Source organism: Oncorhynchus nerka, linkage group LG8 (assembly GCF_034236695.1).
Source record: "Oncorhynchus nerka isolate Pitt River linkage group LG8, Oner_Uvic_2.0, whole genome shotgun sequence".
Taxonomy (NCBI): domain Eukaryota; kingdom Metazoa; phylum Chordata; class Actinopteri; order Salmoniformes; family Salmonidae; genus Oncorhynchus; species Oncorhynchus nerka.
This window is the reverse complement of record NC_088403.1, coordinates 71,466,753-71,482,774: the sequence shown is the minus strand read 5'-3', so window position 1 is coordinate 71,482,774 and position 16,022 is coordinate 71,466,753.

Below are 16,022 nucleotides of genomic sequence, written 5' to 3'. Positions count from 1 at the left end.
TCTACAGTAACAGGAGATAGACTAGTGTCCTGTCCAGGGGGTGTCCTGTACATCAAGCTGTCTCACTACAGAAACAGGAGATAGACTAGTGTCCTGTCCAGGGGGTGTCCTGTACATCAAGCTGTCTCTCTACAGTAACAGGAGATAGACTAGTGTCCTGGTACATCAAGCTGTCTCTCTACAGTAACAGGAGATAGACTAGTGTCCTGGTACATCAAGCTGTCTCTCTACAGTAACAGGAGATAGACTAGTGTCCTGGTACATCAAGCTGTCTCTCTACAGTAACAGGAGATAGACTAGTGTCCTGTACATCCTGTCTCTCTACAGTAACAGGAGATAGACTAGTGTCCTGGTACATCAAGCTGTCTCTCTACAGTAACAGGAGATAGACTAGTGTCCTGGTACATCAAGCTGTCTCTCTACAGTAACAGGAGATAGACTAGTGTCCTGGTACATCAAGCTGTCTCTCTACAGTAACAGGAGATAGACTAGTGTCCTGGTACATCAAGCTGTCTCTCTACAGTAACAGGAGATAGACTAGTGTCCTGGTACATCAAGCTGTCTCTCTACAGTAACAGGAGATAGACTAGTGTCCTGTCCAGGGGGTGTCCTGTACATCAAGCTGTCTCACTACAGAAACAGGAGATAGACTAGTGTCCTGGTACATCAAGCTGTCTCTCTACAGAAACAGGAGATAGACTAGTGTCCTTTTCAGGGGGTGTCCTGTACATCAAGCTGTCTCACTACAGAAACAGGAGATAGACTAGTGTCCTGTCCAGGGGGTGTCCTGTACATCAAGCTGTCTCACTACAGAAACAGGAGACAGACTAGTGTCCTGTCCAGGGGGTGTCCTGTACATCAAGCTGTCTCTCTACAGAAACAGGAGATAGACTAGTGTCCTGTCCAGGGGGTGTCCTGTACATCAAGCTGTCTCTCTACAGTAACAGGAGATAGACTAGTGTCCTGGTACATCAAGCTGTCTCTCTACAGTAACAGGAGATAGACTAGTGTCCTGGTACATCAAGCTGTCTCTCTACAGTAACAGGAGATAGACTAGTGTCCTGGTACATCAAGCTGTCTCTCTACAGTAACAGGAGATAGACTAGTGTCCTGGTACATCAAGCTGTCTCTCTACAGTAACAGGAGATAGACTAGTGTCCTATCCAGGGGGTGTCCTGGTACATCAAGCTGTCTCTCTACAGTAACAGGAGATAGACTAGTGTCCTGGTACATCAAGCTGTCTCTCTACAGTAACAGGAGATAGACTAGTGTCCTGGTACATCAAGCTGTCTCTCTACAGTAACAGGAGATAGACTAGTGTCCTGGTACATCAAGCTGTCTCTCTACAGTAACAGGAGATAGACTAGTGTCCTGGTACATCAAGCTGTTTCTCTACAGTAACAGGAGATAGGCTCCTGCCCTATGGGCCATTCTGGCCGGTACAACACTCCCTTATTTACTCTTCTGACCAGAGTGGCAGCATGTTTTAGACAGAGCACCAGAGGTCAGTTCGTAGTCTGTCTCCGCCCTCTCCTTTCTCTTCTGTCCATCCTGGGTTCTGACCCTAATAAAGACAGAGCTCACTACAAAACCTCTCAGTAGGAAAACCATCTATAAACACCCCCAAGCCCTAGTGACCCCTGACCTTCTTGGTTCCGCCCCTTGTAAAGTGTTCCCTGGGAAACTCTGTCGTCTGCGGAATTATTTCCTCCTGAGGGGGAGTGGCCACAGGGTTACACACACACTGTTGTCACCATGGTGATAGGATAGGTGAGACCCCTAACGTAGAGAGAGAGAGAGAGAGAACAGGGAGATGGATAGAGCGAGACTGTGTTTTGGTTTGTAGGGGTTAAGGAGCGTGTATCTCTGCAGTAAACAGTTTAAAACAGTCCTTTCTACCTCCTGCCTTGTTTCAATACGCTCTACTAGACTATAACCCACGAGCTCAGAGGCTGTGTGCTTGTTTCAATACGCTCTACTAGACTATAACCCACGAGCTCAGAGGCTGTGTGCTTGTTTCAATACGCTCTACTAGACTATAACCCACGAGCTCAGAGGCTGTGTGCTTGGACAACGTGTGTGTCTGTGTGTGTGTGTTGCTTGCGTCGGTGTTGACGTCAGAGGACCTTACTGAATGGGGGAGACTGTGGGGATGGAGAGGAGGGTGTGTGTGTGTGTGTGTGTAGTTTTGTCTAAGAGACACAAAGACGATCTGGGGGGTAATAAACATTTCACCCCTCGTTAGCCCCACCTGGTGATGGATGAGCCGTCTCACTGTCTGGATCATTACCCTGCTACTCTGACGCACACTGCATAATGCACCCCCTGGGAGAACACACCCCCTGGGAGAACACACACACCCCCTGGGAGAACACACCCTGTCCCTGGGAGAACACACCCTGGGAGAACACACACTGCATACTGCACCCCCTGGGAGAACACACACTGCATACTGCACCCCCTGGGAGAACACACACCCTGGGAGAACACACACCCTGGGAGAACACACCCTGTCCCTGGGAGAACACACCCTGTCCCTGGGAGAACACACACCCTGTCCCTGGGAGAACACACCCCCTGGGAGAACACACACCCTGGGAGAACACACCCCATGGGAGAACACACACCCTGGGAGAACACACACCCTGCCCCTGGGAGAACACACCCTGTCCCTGGGAGAACACACCCTGTCCCTGGGAGAACACACACCCTGGGAGAACACACCCCCTGGGAGAACACACCCCCTGGGAGAACACACCCCCTGGGAGAACACACACACTGGGAGAACACACACCCTGGGAGAACACACACCCTGGGAGAACACACACCCTGGGAGAACACACACCCTGGGAAAACACACCCTGTCCCTGGGAGAACACACCCTCCCCCTGGGAGAACACACCCCCTGGGAGAACACACCTGTCCCTGGGAGAACACACCCTGTCCCTGGGAGAACACACCCTGTCCCTGGGAGAACACACCCTGTCCCTGGGAGAACACACACCCTGGGAGAACACACCCCCTGGGAGAACACACACCCTGGGAGAACAAACACCCTGCCCCTGGGAGAACACACCCTGTCCCTGGGAGAACACACACCCTGGGAGAACACACCCCCTGGGAGAACACACCCCCTGGGAGAACACACACCCTGCCCCTGGGAGAACACACACCCTGTCCCTGGGAGAACACACACTCTGGGAGAACACACCCTGCCCCTGGGAGAACACACCCCCTGGGAGAACACACACCCTGGGAGAACACACACCCTGTCCCTGGGAGAACACACACCCTGTCCCTGGGAGAACACACACCCTGTCCCTGGGAGAACACACACCCTGTCCCTGGGAGAACACACACCCTATCCCTGGGAGAACACACACCCTGTCCCTGGGAGAACACACACCCTGTCCCTGGGAGACACACTGGGAGAACACCCTGTCCCTGGGAGACACACTGTCCCTGGGACCCTGTCCCTGGGAGAACACACACCCTGTCCCTGGGAGAACACACACCCTGTCCCTGGGAGAACACACACCCTGTCCCTGGGAGAACACACACCCTGTCCCTGGGAGAACACACACCCTGGGGGAACACACCCTGTCCCTGGGAGAACACACACCCTGTCCCTGGGAGAACACACCCCCTGTCCCTGGGAGAACACACACCCTGGGAGAACACACCCTGTCCCTGGGAGAACACACCCTGTCCCTGGGAGAACACACACCCTGTCCCTGGGAGAACACACACCCTGTCCCTGGGAGAACACACCCCTGTCCCTGGGAGAACACACCCCTGTCCCTGGGAGAACACACCCTGTCCCTGGGAGAACACACCCTGTCCCTGGGAGAACACACCCTGTCCCTGGGAGAACACACCCTGTCCCTGGGAGAACACACACCCTGGGAGAACACACACCCTGGGAGAACACACACCCTGGGAGAACACACACCCTGCCCCTGGGAGAACACACCCTGTCCCTGGGAGAACACACCCCCTGGGAGAACACACACCCTGGGAGAACACACACCCTGGGAGAACACACACCCTGCCCCTGGGAGAACACACACCCTGTCCCTGGGAGAACACACACCCTGGGAGAACACACACCCTGGGAGAACACACACCCTGTCCCTGGGAGAGCACACCCCCTGGGAGAACACACACCCTGACCCTGGGAGAACACACACCCTGGGAGAACACACCCCCTGGGAGAACACACACCCTGGGAGAACACACACCCTGGGAGAACACACACCCTGGGAGAACACACCCCCTGGGAGAACACACACCCTGGGAGAACACACCCCCTGGGAGAACACACACCCTGGGAGAACACACTGTCCCTGGGAGAACACACCCTGTCCCTGGGAAAACGCACCCTGTCCCTGGGAAAACGCACCCTGTCCCTGGGAAAACGCACCCTGTCCCTGGGAGAACACACCCTGGGAGTCCCTGGGAAAACACACTCCCTGGGAGAACACACCCTGGGAGAACACACCCTGTCCCCTGCACCCTGTCCCTGGGAGAACACACCCTGTCCCTGGGAGCACCCTGTCCCTGGGAGAACACACCCCTGGGAGAACACACTGGGAGAACACCCTGGGAGAACACACACCCTGGAAGAACACACACCCTGGGAGAACACACTCCCTGGGAGAACACACACCCTGGGAGAACACACCCCCTGGGAGAACACACACCCTGTCCCTGGGAAAACACACACCCTGGGAGAACACACCCCCTGGGAGAACACACACCCTGGGAGAACACACACTCTGGGAGAACACACACTCTGGGAGAACACACACTCTGGGAGAACACACACCCTGGGAGAACACACACCCTGGGAGAACACACACCCTGTCCCTGGGAGAACACACCCTGTCCCTGGGAAAACGCACCCTGTCCCTGGGAAAACGCACCCTGTCCCTGGGAAAACGCACCCTGTCCCTGGGAAAACGCACCCTGTCCCTGGGAGAACACACCCCCTGGGAGAACACACCCCCTGGGAGAACACACACCCTGGAAGAACACACACCCTGGGAGAACACACCCCCTGGGAGAACACACACCCTGGGAGAACACACCCCCTGGGAGAACACACACCCTGTCCCTGGGAAAACACACACCCTGGGAGAACACACCCCCTGGGAGAACACACACCCTGGGAGAACACACACTCTGGGAGAACACACACCCTGGGAGAACACACACCCTGGGAGAACACACACCCTGTCCCTGGGAGAACACACCCTGTCCCTGGGAAAACACACCCTGTCCCTGGGAAAACACACCCTGTCCCTGGGAAAACGCACCCTGTCCCTGGGAAAACGCACCCTGTCCCTGGGAAAACGCACCCTGTCCCTGGGAAAACACACCCCCTGGGAGAACACACCCCCTGGGAGAACACACCCCCTGGGAGAACACACACCCTGGGAGAACACACACCCTGGGAGAACACACCCCCTGGGAGAACACACCCCCTGGGAGAACACACACCCTGTCAACTACTGACTGACATACACACACACATAGATTGGAGTCATGTTGACTCCAGGGATGCTGGTCCATGTTGACTCCAGGGATGCTGGTCCATGTTGACTCCAGGGATGCTGGTCCATGTTGACTCCAGGGATGCTGGTCCATGTTGACTCCAGGGATGCTGGTCCATGTTGACTCCAGGGATGCTGGTCCATGTTGACTCCAAGGATGCTGGTCCATGTTGACTCCAGGGATGCTGGCCCATGTTGACTCCAGGGATGCTGGCCCATGTTGACTCCAGGGATGCTGGCCCATGTTGACTCCAGGGATGCTGGCCCATGTTGACTCCAGGGATGCTGGCCCATGTTGACTCCAGGGATGCTGGCCCATGTTGACTCCAGGGATGCTGGCCCATGTTGACTCCAGGGATGCTGGCCCATGTTGACTCCAGGGATGCTGGCCCATGTTGACTCCAATGCTTCCCACAGTTGTGTCAAGTTGTCTGGATGTCCTTTGGGTGGTGGACCATTCTTGATTCACACGGGAAACTGTTTAACATGAACAACCCAGCAGCGTTGCAATTCTTGACACATACCGGTGTGCCTGGCACCTAAACCATACCCCGTTCAAAGGCACGTAAATATTTTGTCTTGCCCATTCACCCTCTGAATGGCACACACACACACAATCCATGTCTCAAATTTCTCAAAGCTTAAAAATCCTTCTTTAACCTGACTCCCCCCCTTCTACTTGCACTGTCAGATTGAATTCATCCATCTTCTTACGACCCCCCCCTACAGCCGCCCAATACACACCCTCCCTCCGTGGCTTCATGGAGAAAGAGGATGTTTCTGGTTTTCAGGGGACACAGCGTTATCAATCTAACTTCCGTTTCCCCATGTTACGCCTGATATGTTAAGCGGGTGTAAAGATGTCTCGGAACGTTGAGCATCGCTAGGCAACAGGTGTAGTCAAACCCAAACGCTCTGTTTCATTGTCACTGATTGACGTCAGAGGGTGTGATCCTGTGTGTGTAGGGATGGACTCTGACTGATTGACTTATTAGGTCCAGGGCGTGGTTTAACAGTATGGGGGAGTGTTCAACAGTGAAAGATGATCTATCATTGGTGGGTTTGGGATGACCATACAAAATCTATCCCCCTATACTAGACACCACTAGTTCTATCCCCCTATACACCACTAGTTCAGTCCCCCTATACCAGACACCACTAGTTCTATCCCCCTATACTAGACACCACTAGTTCAGTCCCCCTATACTAGACACCACTAGTTCTATCCCCCTATACTAGACACCACTAGTTCTATCCCCATATACTAGACACCACTAGTTCAGTCCCCCTATACCAGACACCACTAGTTCAGTCCCCCTATACCAGACACCACTAGTTCAGTCCCCCTATACCAGACACCACTAGTTCTATCCCCCTATACACCACTAGTTCTATCCCCCTATACACCACTAGTTCTATCCCCCTATACACCACTAGTTCTATCCCCCTATACACCACTAGTTATATCCCCCTATACACCACTAGTTATATCCCCCTATACCAGACACCACTAGTTCTGTCCCCCTATACCAGACACCACTAGTTCTATCCCCCTATACCAGACACCACTAGTTCTATCCCCCTATACCAGACACCACTAGTTCTATCCCCCTATACCAGACACCACTAGTTCTATCCCCCTATACACCACTAGTTCTATCCCCCTATACCAGACACCACTAGTTCAGTCCCCCTATACCAGACACCACTAGTTCAGTCCCCCTATACCAGACACCACTAGTTCAGTCCCCCTATACCAGACACCACTAGTTCAGTCCCCCTATACCAGACACCACTAGTTCAGTCCCCCTATACCAGACACCACTAGTTCAGTCCCCCTATACCAGACACCACTAGTTCTATCCCCCTATACACCACTAGTTCAGTCCCCCTATACCAGACACCACTAGTTCTATCCCCTATACTATACACCACTAGTTCTATCCCCCTATACCAGACACCACTAGTTCTATCCCCCTATACACCACTAGTTCTATCCCCCTATACCAGACACCACTAGTTCTATCCCCCTATACTATACACCACTAGTTCTATCCCCCTATACCAGACACCACTAGTTATATCCCCTATACCAGACACCACTAGTTCTATCCCCTATACCAGACACCACTAGTTCTATCCCCTATACCAGACACCACTAGTTCAATCCCCTATACTATACACCACTAGTTCAGTCCCCCTATACCCCTATACCAGACACCACTAGTTCTATCCCCCTATACCAGACACCACTAGTTCTATCCCCTATACCAGACACCACTAGTTCAGTCCCCTATACCAGACACCACTAGTTCTATCCCCTATACACCACTAGTTCAGTCCCCTATACCAGACACCACTAGTTCAGTCCCCCTATACCAGACACCACTAGTTTAGTCCCCTATACCAGACACCACTAGTTCAGTCCCCCTATACCAGACACCACTAGTTCTATCCCCTATACCAGACACCACTAGTTCAGTCCCCCTATACCAGACACCACTAGTTCTATCCCCCTATACCAGACACCACTAGTTCTATCCCCTATACCAGACACCACTAGTTCTATCCCCTATACCAGACACCACTAGTTCTAGTCCCCTATACCAGACACCACTAGTTCTATCCCCTATACTATACACCACTAGTTCTATCCCCTATACCAGACACCACTAGTTCTATCCCCCTATACCAGACACCACTAGTTCTAGTTCTATCCCCCTATACCAGACACCACTAGTTCTATCCCCCTATACCAGACACCACTAGTTCTATCCCCTATACCAGACACCACTAGTTCAGTCCCCCCAGACACCACTAGTTCTATCCCCCTATACAGACACCACTAGTTCAGTCCCCTATACCAGACACCACTAGTTCTAGTCCCCCTATACCAGACACCACTAGTTCTATCCCCTATACCAGACACCACTAGTTCAGTCCCCTATACCAGACACCACTAGTTATCCCCCCATACACCACTAGTTCTATCCCCCTATACACCACTAGTTCTATCCCCCTATACACCACTAGTTCTGTCCCCCTATACACCACTAGTTCAGTCCCCCTATACCAGACACCACTAGTTCAGTCCCCTATACCAGACACCACTAGTTCAGTCCCTATACCAGACACCACTAGTTCAGTCCCCTATACCAGACACCACTAGTTCAGTCCCCCTATACCAGACACCACTAGTATACCAGACACCACTAGTTCATCCCCTATACCAGACACCACTAGTTCTATCCCCTATACACCACTAGTTCTAGTCCCCTACCAGACACCACTAGTTCAGTCCCCTATACCAGACACCACTAGTTCAGTCCCCCTATACTAGACACCACTAGTTCTATCCCCTATACCAGACACCACTAGTTCAGTCCCCCTATACCAGACACCACTAGTTCAGTCCCCTATACCAGACACCACTAGTTCAGTCCCCTATACCAGACACCACTAGTTCTGTCCCCCTATACCAGACACCACTAGTTCAGTCCCCCTATACACCACTAGTTATATCCCCCCCTATACACCACTAGTTCATACACCACTAGTTCAGTCCCCTATACCAGACACCACTAGTTCAGTCCCCTATACCAGACACCACTAGTTCAGTCCCCCTATACACCACTAGTTCAGTCCCCCCCCTATACCAGACACCACTAGTTCAGTCCCCTATACCAGACACCACTAGTTCTATACACCACTAGTTCTGTCCCCCTATACCAGACACCACTAGTTCAGTCCCCCTATACCAGACACCACTAGTTCTATCCCCTATACACACCACTAGTTCTATCCCCCTATACCAGACACCACTAGTTCTATCCCCTATACCAGACACCACTAGTATACACCACTAGTTCTATCCCCTATACACCACTAGTTATATCCCCTATACACCACTAGTACCAGACACCACTAGTTCAGTCCCCCTATACCAGACACCACTAGTTCTATCCCCTATACCAGACACCACTAGTTCTATCCCCTAGTTATACCAGACACCACTAGTTCTATCCCCCTATACACCACTAGTTCTATCCCCCTATACCAGACACCACTAGTTCTATCCCCTATACTATACACCACTAGTTCTATCCCCCTATACCAGACACCACTAGTTCTATCCCCTATACCAGACACCACTAGTTCTATCCCCCTATACCAGACACCACTAGTTCTATCCCCTATACCAGACACCACTAGTTCTATCCCCTATACCAGACACCACTAGTTCTATCCCCTATACCAGACACCACTAGTTCTATCCCCTATACCAGACACCACTAGTTCTATCCCCCTATATAGACACCACTAGTTCTATCCCCTATACCAGACACCACTAGTTCTATCCCCCCCATACACCACTAGTTCAGTCCCCCTATACCAGACACCACTAGTTCAGTCCCCCCTATACCAGACACCACTAGTTCAGTCCCCTATACCAGACACCACTAGTTCAGTCCCCCTATACCAGACACCACTAGTTCTATCCCCCTATACACCACTAGTTCTAGTCCCCCTATACCAGACACCACTAGTTCTATCCCCTATACCAGACACCACTAGTTCTATCCCCTATACCAGACACCACTAGTTCTATCCCCCTATACACCACTAGTTCTATCCCCCTATACCAGACACCACTAGTTCTATCCCCTATACACCACTAGTTCTACATACCAGACACCACTAGTTCTATCCCCCTATACCAGACACCACTAGTTCTATCCCCTATACCAGACACCACTAGTTCTATCAGACCCACTAGTTATCCCCCCAGACACCACTAGTTCTAGTCCCCCTATACCAGACACCACTAGTTCTATCCCCCTATACCAGACACCACTAGTTCTATCCCCCTATACCAGACACCACTAGTTCAGTCCCCTATACCAGACACCACTAGTTCTATCCCCTATACACCACTAGTTCAGTCCCCTATACCAGACACCACTAGTTCATCCCCTATACCAGACACCACTAGTTCTATCCCCCTATACACCACTAGTTCTACACCACTAGTTCTATCCCCCTATACACCACTAGTTCTATCCCCTATACACCACTAGTTCAGTCCCCTATACCAGACACCACTAGTTCAGTCCCCTATACCAGACACCACTAGTTCAGTCCCCCTATACCAGACACCACTAGTTCAGTCCCCTATACCAGACACCACTAGTTCAGTCCCCCTATACCAGACACCACTAGTTCTATCCCCTATACCAGACACCACTAGTTCAGTCCCCCCTATACCAGACACCACTAGTTCTATCCCCCTATACACCACTCTATACACCACTAGTTCAGTCCCCCTATACCAGACACCACTAGTTCAGTCCCCTATACCAGACACCACTAGTTCTATCCCCCTATACCAGACACCACTAGTTCTAGTCCCCCTATACCAGACACCACTAGTTTCAGTACCAGACCCACTATATCCCCCAGACACCACTAGTTAGTCCCCTATACACCACTAGTTCTATCCCCTATACCAGACACCACTAGTTCAGTACACCACTAGTTATATCCCCTATACACCACTAGTTCTATCCCCCTATACACCACTAGTTCAGTCCCCCTATACCAGACACCACTAGTTCAGTCCCCCTATTCCAGACACCACTAGTTCAGTCCCCCTATACACCACTAGTTCAGTCCCCCTATACCAGACACCACTAGTTCAGTCCCACTATACCAGACACCACTAGTTCTATCCCCCTATACACCACTAGTTCTGTCCCCCTATACCAGACACCACTAGTTCAGTCCCCCTATACCAGACACCACTAGTTCTATCCCCCTATACACCACTAGTTCTATCCCCCTATACACCACTAGTTATATCCCCCTATACCAGACACCACTAGTTCTATCCCCCTATACACCACTAGTTCTATCCCCCTATACACCACTAGTTATATCCCCCTATACACCACTAGTTATATCCCCCTATACACCACTAGTTCAGTCCCCTATACCAGACACCACTAGTTCTATCCCCCTATACCAGACACCACTAGTTCAGTCCCCTATACCAGACACCACTAGTTCTATCCCCTATACCAGACACCACTAGTTCAGTCCCCCTATACCAGACACCACTAGTTCAGACACCACTAGTTCTATCCCCCTATACCAGACACCACAGTCCCCTATACCAGACACCACTAGTTCAGTCCCCCTATACCAGACACCACTAGTTCATCCCCCTATACCAGACACCACTAGTTCTATCCCCCTATACCAGACACCACTAGTTCTATCCCCCTATACACCACTAGTTCTATCCCCCTATACCAGACACCACTAGTTCTATCCCCCTATACCAGACACCACTAGTTATATCCCCCTATACACCACTAGTTCTATCCCCCTATACACCACTAGTTCTATCCCCCTATACCAGACACCACTAGTTTATCCCCCTACCAGACACCACTAGTTCTATCCCCCTATACACCACACCACTAGTTCTATCCCCTATACACCACTAGTTCAGTCCCCTATACCAGACACCACTAGTTCTATCCCCTATACACCACTAGTTCAGTCCCCCTATACCAGACACCACTAGTTCAGTCCCCCTATACCAGACACCACTAGTTCTATCCCCCCCCCAGACACCACTAGTTCTATCCCCTATACCAGACACCACTAGTTTCCCCCTATAGACACCACTAGTTCTATCCCCAGACACCACTAGTTCTATCCCCCTATACCAGACACCACTAGTTCTATCCCCCTACCATACACCACTAGTTCTATCCCCCTACCAGACACCACTAGTTCTATCCCCCCCATACCAGACACCACTAGTTCTATCCCCTATACCAGACACCACTAGTTCAGTCCCCTATACCAGACACCACTAGTTCTATCCCCCTATACCAGACACCACTAGTTCATCCCCTATACCAGACACCACTAGTTCAGTCCCCTATACCAGACACCACATATCCCCTATACCAGACACCACTAGTTCAGTCCCCTATACCAGACACCACTAGTTCAGTCCCCCTATACCAGACACCACTAGTTCTATCCCCTAGTTCTATCCCCTATACACCACTAGACACCACTAGTTCTATCCCCCTATACCCAGACACCACTAGTTCTATCCCCCTATACACCACTAGTTATATCCCCCTATACACCACTAGTTCAGTCCCCCTATACACCACTAGTTCTATCCCCCTATACCAGACACCACTAGTTCTATCCCCCTATACCAGACACCACTAGTTCAGTCCCCCTATACCAGACACCACTAGTTCAGTCCCCCTATACCAGACACCACTAGTTCAGTCCCCCCCTTACACCACTAGTTCAGTCCCCCTATACCAGACACCACTAGTTCAGTCCCCCTATACCAGACACCACTAGTTCTATCCCCCTATACTAGACACCACTAGTTCTGTCCCCCTATACCAGACACCACTAGTTCAGTCCCCCTATACCAGACACCACTAGTTCTATCCCCTATACACCACTAGTTCTATCCCCTATACCAGACACCACTAGTTATATCCCCTATACCAGACACACTAGTTCTATCCCCTATACACCACTAGACACCACTAGTTCTATCCCCCTATACACCACTAGACACCACTAGTTCTATCCCCTATACCAGACACCACTAGTTAGTCCCCCTATACCAGACACCACTAGTTCAGTCTATACCAGACACCACTAGTTCAGTCCCCTATACACAGACACCACTAGTTCAGTCCCCTATACCAGACACCACTAGTTCAGTCCCCTATACCAGACACCACTAGTTCTATCCCCTATACCAGACACCACTAGTTCTATCCCCCTATACACCACATCCCCTATACCACTAGTTCAGTCCCCCTATACCAGACACCACTAGTTCTATCCCCTATACAGACCACTAGTTTCTATCCCCTATACACCACTAGTTCTATCCCCTATACCAGACACCACTAGTTCTATCCCCTATACTAGACACCACTAGTTCTATCCCCCTATACACCACTAGTTATATCCCCCTATACACCACTAGTTATATCCCCCTATACACCACTAGTTCAGTCCACCTATACACCACTAGTTCTATCCCCCTATACCAGACACCACTAGTTCTATCCCCCTATACCAGACACCACTAGTTCTATCCCCCTATACCAGACACCACTAGTTCAGTCCCCTATACCAGACACCACTAGTTCAGTCCCCTATACCAGACACCACTAGTTCTATAGTCCCCTATACCAGACACCACTAGTTCTATCCCCTATACCAGACACCACTAGTTCTATCCCCCTATACCAGACACCACTAGTTCTAGTCCCCACTATATCCCCATACACCACTAGTTCTATCCCCTATACACCACTAGTTCTATCCCCTATACCAGACACCACTAGTTCTATCCCCTATACACCACTAGTTATATCCCCTATACACCACTAGTTCTATCCCCTATACACCACTAGTTCAGTCCCCTATACCAGACACCACTAGTTCTCCCCTATACCCAGACACCACTACCAGACACCACTAGTTCATCCCCCTATACCAGACACCACTAGTTCAGTCCCCCTATACCAGACACCACTAGTTCAGTCCCCCTATACCAGACACCACTAGTTCAGTCCCCCTATACCAGACACCACTAGTTCTATCCCCCTATACCAGACACCACTAGTTCTATCCCCTATACCAGACACCACTAGTTCTATCCCCTATACCAGACACCACTAGTTATCCCCCTATACACCACTAGTTCTATCCCCTATACCAGACACCACTAGTTTTCTATACACCCCTATACCATACACCACTAGTTATATCCCCCTAGACACCACTAGTTATATCCCCCTATACCAGACACCACTAGTTCTGTCCCCCTATACCAGACACCACTAGTTATATCCCCCTATACCAGACACCACTAGTTCAGTCCCCTATACCAGACACCACTAGTTCAGTCCCCCTATACCAGACACCACTAGTTATATCCCCCTATACCAGACACCACTAGTTCAGTCCCCCTATACCAGACACCACTAGTTCAGTCCCCCCTAGACACCACTAGACACCACTAGTTCTATCCCCCTATACCAGACACCACTAGTTCTATCCCCCCTATACCCACTATATCCCCCAGACACCACTAGTTCTATCCCCCTATACACCACTAGTTCTATCCCCCTATACCAGACACCACTAGTTCTATCCCCCTATACCAGACACCACTAGTTCTAGTCCCCCCCAGACACCACTAGTTATATCCCCTATACCAGACACCACTAGTTCAGTCCCCTATACCAGACACCACTAGTTCAGTCCCCCTATACCAGACACCACTAGTTCTATCCCCCAGACACCACTAGTTCTATCCCCCTATACCAGACACCACTAGTTCTATCCCCCTATACACCACTAGTTCTATCCCCCTATACACCACTAGTTATATCCCCTATACCAGACCCACTAGTTACACCACTAGTTCTATCCCCCTATACACCACTAGTTCTATCCCCTATACACCACTAGTTCTATCCCCCTATACCAGACACCACTAGTTCTAGTCCCCTATACCAGACACCACTAGTTCTATCCCCTATACCAGACACCACTAGTTCTATCCCCTATACCAGACACCACTAGTTCTATCCCCTATACCAGACACCACTAGTTCTATCCCCTATACCAGACACCACTAGTTCTATCCCCTATACCAGACACCACTAGTTCTATCCCCCTATACACCACTAGTTCTATCCCCCTATACACCACTAGTTCTATCCCCCTATACCAGACACCACTAGTTCAGTCCCCCTATACCAGACACCACTAGTTCAGTCCCCCTATACCAGACACCACTAGTTACCAGACACCACTAGTTCCCCCTATACCAGACACCACTAGTTCTATCCCCCTATACACCACTAGTTCTATCCCCTATACCAGACACCACTAGTTCAGTCCCCCTATACCAGACACCACTAGTTCTGTCCCCCTATACACCACTAGTTCTATCCCCCTATACCAGACACCACTAGTTCAGTCCCCCTATACCAGACACCACTAGTTCTATCCCCCTATACCAGACACCACTAGTTCTATCCCCCTATACCAGACACCACTAGTTCTGTCCCCCTATACCAGACACCACTAGTTCTATCCCCCTATACCAGACACCACTAGTTCAGTCCCCCTATACCAGACACCACTAGTTCAGTCCCCCTATACCAGACACCACTAGTTCAGTCCCCTATACCAGACACACTAGTTCACTATACCAGACACCACTAGTTCTATCCCCCTATACCAGACACCACTAGTTCTATCCCCCTATACCACAGACACCACTAGTTCAGTCCCCTATACCAGACACCACTAGTTCACATACCAGACACCACTAGTTCTGTCCCCCTATACACCACTAGTTCTATCCCCTATACCAGACACCACTAGTTC